We start from the raw sequence: 6524 nt of genomic DNA on the forward strand, positions 1-6524 counted from the left end.
GGTTTAGTTTTGAAAACTGGACTTGTTTTACTGTTTATGGTTGAAGCCTTACAAACTTCTTATTTTTAGTGCCAATCAGTACAAGATTAATTTTCTGTACGACTCGGACTAGATCGGATGAAGATTAAAAATATTTCATCAAAACTATCTGCTGTCTGGCAGTTAGAGGTAAATAGATGTAAGAAAATACTTCATACACATGATAATTCCAGGTTAACATCATTTCTGTCTAATGACGTCTTCATAGCTTGGAGGTAAATCTTGTATGAGCGTTGTTTGAGCTATAGTAAAGTTTGTGTTCTGCAAATACGCCTGGTTAGGAGCTGTAGTAAACCGAAAGGGTTCCGACAGCAGGACTGTAGCACTTGGAAAATGCTGATTTTCGAAATGAGGTCTGTTATCTTGGTTTGATTGGTATCCCGTATTAAGCTGAGAATTGATTGCATAAATGGTGGTAGATTCTGCTGTCTCGTTAGTATCTGTGTAATTAGTTGATTTGCAACACTTAAACAGGGACCTTAGACAACTTATAAGAAAGATAAGACACACTACAGCAATGATTAGCCACACATAAAAGGGTAACTGAAATGCGCCAAAACCGTCCATTGTCAAAGTTGCCTAGGAAAAAATATTTTCTTGTGAACACTTCAGCCAGATGTTGCAGAATGATCTGTAAATATGAATAAATACAATTACTAAATCATAATAAAATCAGTTATGTTAACAGCTTTAACTGAGATATTCTCTGCCACTGTCATTGATAAGCTGTACTTTTTGCATACTATTTGTAATTTTTCCAAAAAAATAAACAAAAGAAAAAGAAAATCACCTCCCATTCCAGAAAAAGACTACCTTATCAGTAGTGATGTCCCGGACGGTTCGCTGGCGAATAGTTCCTGACGAACATAGCGTGACAGAGCAGAATAGGGACTGTTCCCCCTACATAGGGTCACTTGGCAGATATGGATTGACACCTGTCCTCAGGGATCCCTGATACACACTGTCCTCCCCCCCGCCCCCACCCCTGCGTGGTGGGTGGGGGCCATAAAAATAATGAGGGGGGGGACCTACTGTCCTCCCCTCCTGGCCCCCACCCCTGCGCGGTGGGTGGGGGCCCTAAAAAAAACAAAGGGGGGACCTACTGTCCCCCCCCCGCCCCCACCCCGAGCGGCGGGTCGGGGCCCTCAATAAAAATCCCCCCCCCATCAAAGGTGGCTAGGGGTCCCCAAGCCCCTAGTCACCCACCCCCCACCCCAAAATAAGTAACCCCCTACCTACCCCCCTCACCCTAAAAAAATAGTGAGGGGGAATAAAATAGCTAAACTGTAAAGAAAAATTCAACTTACCATTTGACGTCTTCTTTTTTCTAAAATCTTCTTTCAGCCCCAAAAAAGGCCAAATAAAAAGCCATAAGAACCAACGCGATATATTTAAAAAAAAAAAAAAAAAAAAAAAAGCACAAAAAAAACTATCCATCTTCACCCATGGAGGGCTCCGCGCAGACTGAGCTCTGCAGGGCGGGGGAAGGCTTATAAAGCCTTGCCACACCCTGCAATTAGGCTAAGAACACTCTGATTGGCTGGTTTAAGCCAATCAGAGTGCTCTTTGTCATTTTACACAGCGTGGGAAAGTTCTTTGGAATTAAACCAGCCAAACAGAGTGTTCTTAGCCTAATTGCAGGGCATGGCAAGGCTATATAAGCCTTCCGCCACCCTGCTGAGCTCAGTCTGCGCGGAGCCCTCCATGGGTGAAGATGGATTTTTTTTTTGCGCTCTTTTTTTTTGTTTTGTTTTTTAAATTGCATCGGTTCTTATGGCTTTTTATTTGGCCTTTTTTGGGGCTGAAAGAAGATTTTAGAAAATGGTAAGTTGAATTTTTCTTTACAGGTTAGTTATTTTATTCCCCCCTCACTATTTTTTAGGATGAGGCGGTAGGTAGGGGGTAACTTCTTTTGGTGGTGGGGGCGGTGGGTGACTAGGGGGCTTGGGGACCCCTAGTCACCTTTGATTGGGTGGGGAATTTTTATTTAGGGCCCCCACCCACCACTCAGGGGTGGGGGCTGGGGGGGACAGTAGGTCACCCCCCTTATTGTTTTTTTTTTTTAGGGTCCCCACCCACCGCTCAGGGGTGGGGGCCAGGGGGAGAGGACAGTAGGTCCCCTCCTCATTATTTTTATGGCCCCCACCCACCGCGCAGGGGTGGGGGCCAGGGGGAGGACAGTAGGTCCCTCCACCTCATTATTTTCATGGCCCCCACCCACCGCGCAGGGGTGGGGGCCAGGGAGGGAGGACAGTAGGTTTCCCCCTCATTATTTTCATGGCCCCCACCCACCGCGCAGGGGTGGGGGACAGGGGGAAGGACAGTAGGTCCCTCCACCTCATTATTTTCATGGCCCCCACCCACCGCACAGGGGTGGGGGCCGGGGGGAGGACAGTAGGTCCCTCCACCTCATTATTTTCATGGCCCCCACCCACCGCGCAGGGGTGGGGGACAGGGAGGGAGGACAGTAGGTTTCCCCCCATTATTTTCATGGCCCCCACCCACCGCGCAGGGGTGGGGGCCAGGGGAGGAGGACAGTAGGTCCCCCCCTCATTATTTTTATGGCCCCCACCCACCGCGCAGGGGTTGGGGCGGGGGAGGACAGTAGGTCCCTCCACCTCATTATTTTCATGGCCCCCACCCACCGCGCAGGGGGGGAGGACAGTAGGTCCCCCCTCATTATTTTCATGGCCCCCACCCACCGCGCAGGGGGGGAGGACAGTAGGTCCCCCCTCATTATTTTCATGGCCCCCACCCACCGCGCAGGGGTGGGGGCGGGGGGAGGACAGTAGGTCCCCCCCTCATTATTTTTATGGCCCCCACCCAACGCTCACGGGTGACCCTATGTAGGGGGAACAGTCCCTATTCTGCTCTGTGTCAGTGTGTATCAGGGATCCTTAGGTTAGGTGTCAATCCATATCTGCCAAGTGACCCTATGTAGGGGGAACAGTCCCTATTCTGTTCTGTGTCATTGTGTTTCAGGGATCCTTAGGATAGGTGTCAATCCATATCTGCCAATTAACCCTATGTAGGTGGGAACAGTCCCTATTCTGCTCTGCGTCAGTGTGTATCAGGGTCCCTGAGGGCAGGTGTCAATCCATATCTGCCAAGTGACCCTATGAAGGGGGAAAAGTCTCTATTCTGCTCTGTCAGTGTGTATCAGGGATCCTTAGGATAGGTGTCAATCCATATCTGCCAAGTGACCCTATGTAGGGGGAACAGTCCCTATTCTGTTCTGTGTCATTGTGTTTCAGGGATCCTTAGGATAGGTGTCAATCCATATCTGCCAATTAACCCTATGTAGGGGGAACAGTCCCTATTCTGCTCTGTCAGTGTGTATCAGGGTCCCTGAGGACAGGTGTCAATCCATATCTGCCAAGTGACCCTATGTAGGGGGAACAGTCCCTATTCTGCTCTGTGTCAGTGTGTATCAGGGGCTCTGAGGACAGGTGTCAATCCATATGTCAAGTTTTCAATATGTCATATGTCAATCCATATCCATTGTGATTTAGGAATGTTCGGTGATTTATGCCCTTTATGGATTAAAACCAGACTCTGCATCAACTTTGTAATTTTCATTGCAGCCTAGGTAGCAATGAAACTAGAGATGTATAGTGTTTGGTTTACTGTTAGTACATACATCTTTCTTTAACAAAATATTCAAACCCTTGTTCGAGTGTGTATTATGTGCTTGATTATCACACTGGATTACATGTCATAGTTTACGCTTTTTTTTTTTCTATGTCTTTATGTCATGATAATATTCTTGTGTATTGAACCAAAAATAACGATTTAAAAAAAAAAAAAGAATTTCTGGGTAATGCCAGTTCACGTTTAAAGGGACACTGTAGGCACTATAATAATTTCATCTCATTGAATTGGTTATAATGCCTAGAGTCCGCTGGCATTGTCCCTCCATTCAGTCCTAGACTAATTTGAAGCAGTTTAATACTGAATGAGGATACCTGGTTTGCCATTGCCCTGCCCCCACTGGTGATATGGTTAAGTTGGGTATCGCTTCCTTGTAGCCATACTGATTTATACCTGCAAAGACACTGTGATAGACTGAACGTGGTCAGCTGACACCCTCAGCCAATCACAAACATCCTTTGCTGCTCAGGCTAATGCTTCTTCATTACCCCAAGCACAGACTGGATGAGTTGCTGGGGACTCTTGTTTAGCATTAAAACATGGTTTAATACTGAAAGAAATAACAGCGCCAAAGGAATCCAGCCACAATAACCACTACAATGAGATAAAGCAGTTATGGTGCCTACAGTGTCCCTTAAAGGCTTTTAAGTTCACCATTCCATATTTCTATTTGTTGTCTCTGTTTTTTCATCCCTGTGACGTTCTAGATACAATGAAGGAGCAACCTATACCTGCCTCTTTGACTGCTCACTTTTGATCTTGCCATCTATATACAGGTTTCAGCACAGCTTTCCCTTAATCAAGTGGCAGTCTTAGAACCATAAAATCCATTGTAGTGTTTATGGTGCTCAGGGCCGGCCTTAGGGGTGTGCGAGCTGTGCGGCCGCACAGGGCGCCATGGAGCAGGGGGCGCCGTGCGGCCGCACAGCCGATTTAAAAAAAAAAAAAAAAAAAAAAAAAAAATTTAATTTGCAGCGGGGGCGGAGCTTACCGTGCGGCGGGGGCGGAGCTAAAAGCGCCGGAAAACTGCTGCAGGGGAAGCAGGAAGGAGTCCCTGCTTCCCCATCAAACAGTCACCAGGAGCTGCACTGCCTCCACAATTAACTCCACAGGTAACTGTGTGATTGTCAGGTGAGTGTGACTCTCTGCCTATGTGTATGACTGTCTGCCTCTGTGTGTGTGTGTGTGTGTGTGTGTGTTACTGTCTGTGTGTGTATGACTGTCTGCCTCTGTGTGTCTGTGTGTATGACTGTCTGCCTCTGTGTGTGTGTGTGTGTGTTACTGTCTGTGTGTGTGTATGACTGTCTGCCTCTGTGTGTCTGTGTGTATGACTGTCTGCCTCTGTGTGTGTGTCTGTGTGTATGACTGTCTGCCTCTGTGTGTGTGTCTGTGTGTATGACTGTCTGCCTCTGTGTGTGTGTCTGTGTGTATGACTATCTGCCTGTGTGTGTGTGTGTGTGTATGACTGTCTGCGTGTGTGTGTGTGTGTATAACTGTCTGCCTCTGTGTGTTTGTCTGTGTGTATTACTATCTGCCTGTGTGTTTGTCTGTGTGTGTGTGTGTATGACTGTCTGCGTGTGTGTGTGTGTGTGTATATGACTGTCTGCCACTGTGTGTCTGTGTGTATTACTGTCTGCCACTGTGTGTCTGTGTGTATTACTGTCTGCCACTGTGTGTCTGTGTGTATTACTGTCTGCCTCTGTGTGTCTGTGTGTGTGACTGTGTATGACTGCCTCTGTGTGTATGACTGTGTGTGTGTCTGTGTGTATTACTGTCTGCCTCTGTGTGTGTCTGTGTGTATTACTGTCTGTGTGTATGACTGACTGTCTGCCTGTGTGTGTCTGTGTGTATGACTGTCTGCCTTTGTGTGTCTGTGTGTGTGTGTGTGTATGACTGTCTGCCTTTGTGTGTCTGTGTGTGTGTGTGTGTATGACTGTCTGCCTGTGTGTGTGTGTATGACTGTCTGCTTGTGTGTGTGTGTGGATGTCTTCCTGTGTGTGTATGGCCGTCTGACTCTGTGTGTGTGTGTGTGTGTGTGTGTGTGTCACATACAACCAATACACGCATATCACACACTGTTAATATACCCATTACAAATATCACACATAGCATACATATCACACACAGTCATCACACGTACTATTACATACACAGACAACACAAACATAATAGCATACATGGATGACGGGGGGGGGGGCGCTGTGAAGATTTTTCGCACAGGGCGTCTAAATGCCTAAGGCCGGCCCTGATGGTGCTTGTAGACTGTGAGCATCGTTCCTGAGTTCAGTTTCAAACCATGCAAGATCTGTTTACAGCTCAAATCTGGGAGGAAACAGTGATAAATGCTTGTGTAACACTGAGAGTGAGGGGAACTTTGAGGTTTTATTCAGATATTGTTAAGTTGGTATGAAGACATTATTTCATTATATTTTATTGTCTTGTATTATAAAATGCATCTGAGTATTGGGAACTTTGACCATTCTTCCAAAGTCCGTAATATTCAAACTCTGACACATGGAAACAAACAGGAGACACGACTTCCTTGTATATAAATATGTGTTTTATTTATTTACTTTTTATTTATCTTTTTACATTTTCAGTCCTACGAACATTAAATTGTGTGTGTATATAATTCATATATACATAAAGTATACATATGTATGTATACTTTATGTATATAGTTGTAAAATTGTTATATACCGATAATGTCTTTTTTAATGATTCATTTGTGTTACTATGTTGAAGTCACCCAAGAAGGATGGTTCCTTGTTGCGTCTATGCATTCCAGCACTTTAGGAATTAATGGACTTTTACTTGGTAAGCACTATTTTAAG

The 6524-nt window shown here is 45.8% G+C and overlaps 1 long non-coding RNA gene across 1 annotated transcript in view; it reads right to left on the reverse strand.

Annotated features, from left to right (window-relative positions):
- Nucleotides 1–214: 214 nt before the first annotated feature.
- Nucleotides 215–6524, reverse strand: part of LOC134611601 (uncharacterized) — a 26704-nt gene continuing 20394 nt past the window's right edge. The window contains exon 3 of the long non-coding RNA XR_010090902.1: nucleotides 215–670. This is a non-coding gene — a long non-coding RNA (uncharacterized LOC134611601). The remainder of the gene's footprint in view (nucleotides 671–6524) is intronic.

The sequence above is a fragment of the Pelobates fuscus genome, chromosome 5 (assembly GCF_036172605.1).
Source record: "Pelobates fuscus isolate aPelFus1 chromosome 5, aPelFus1.pri, whole genome shotgun sequence".
Classification (NCBI taxonomy): Eukaryota; Metazoa; Chordata; class Amphibia; order Anura; family Pelobatidae; genus Pelobates; species Pelobates fuscus.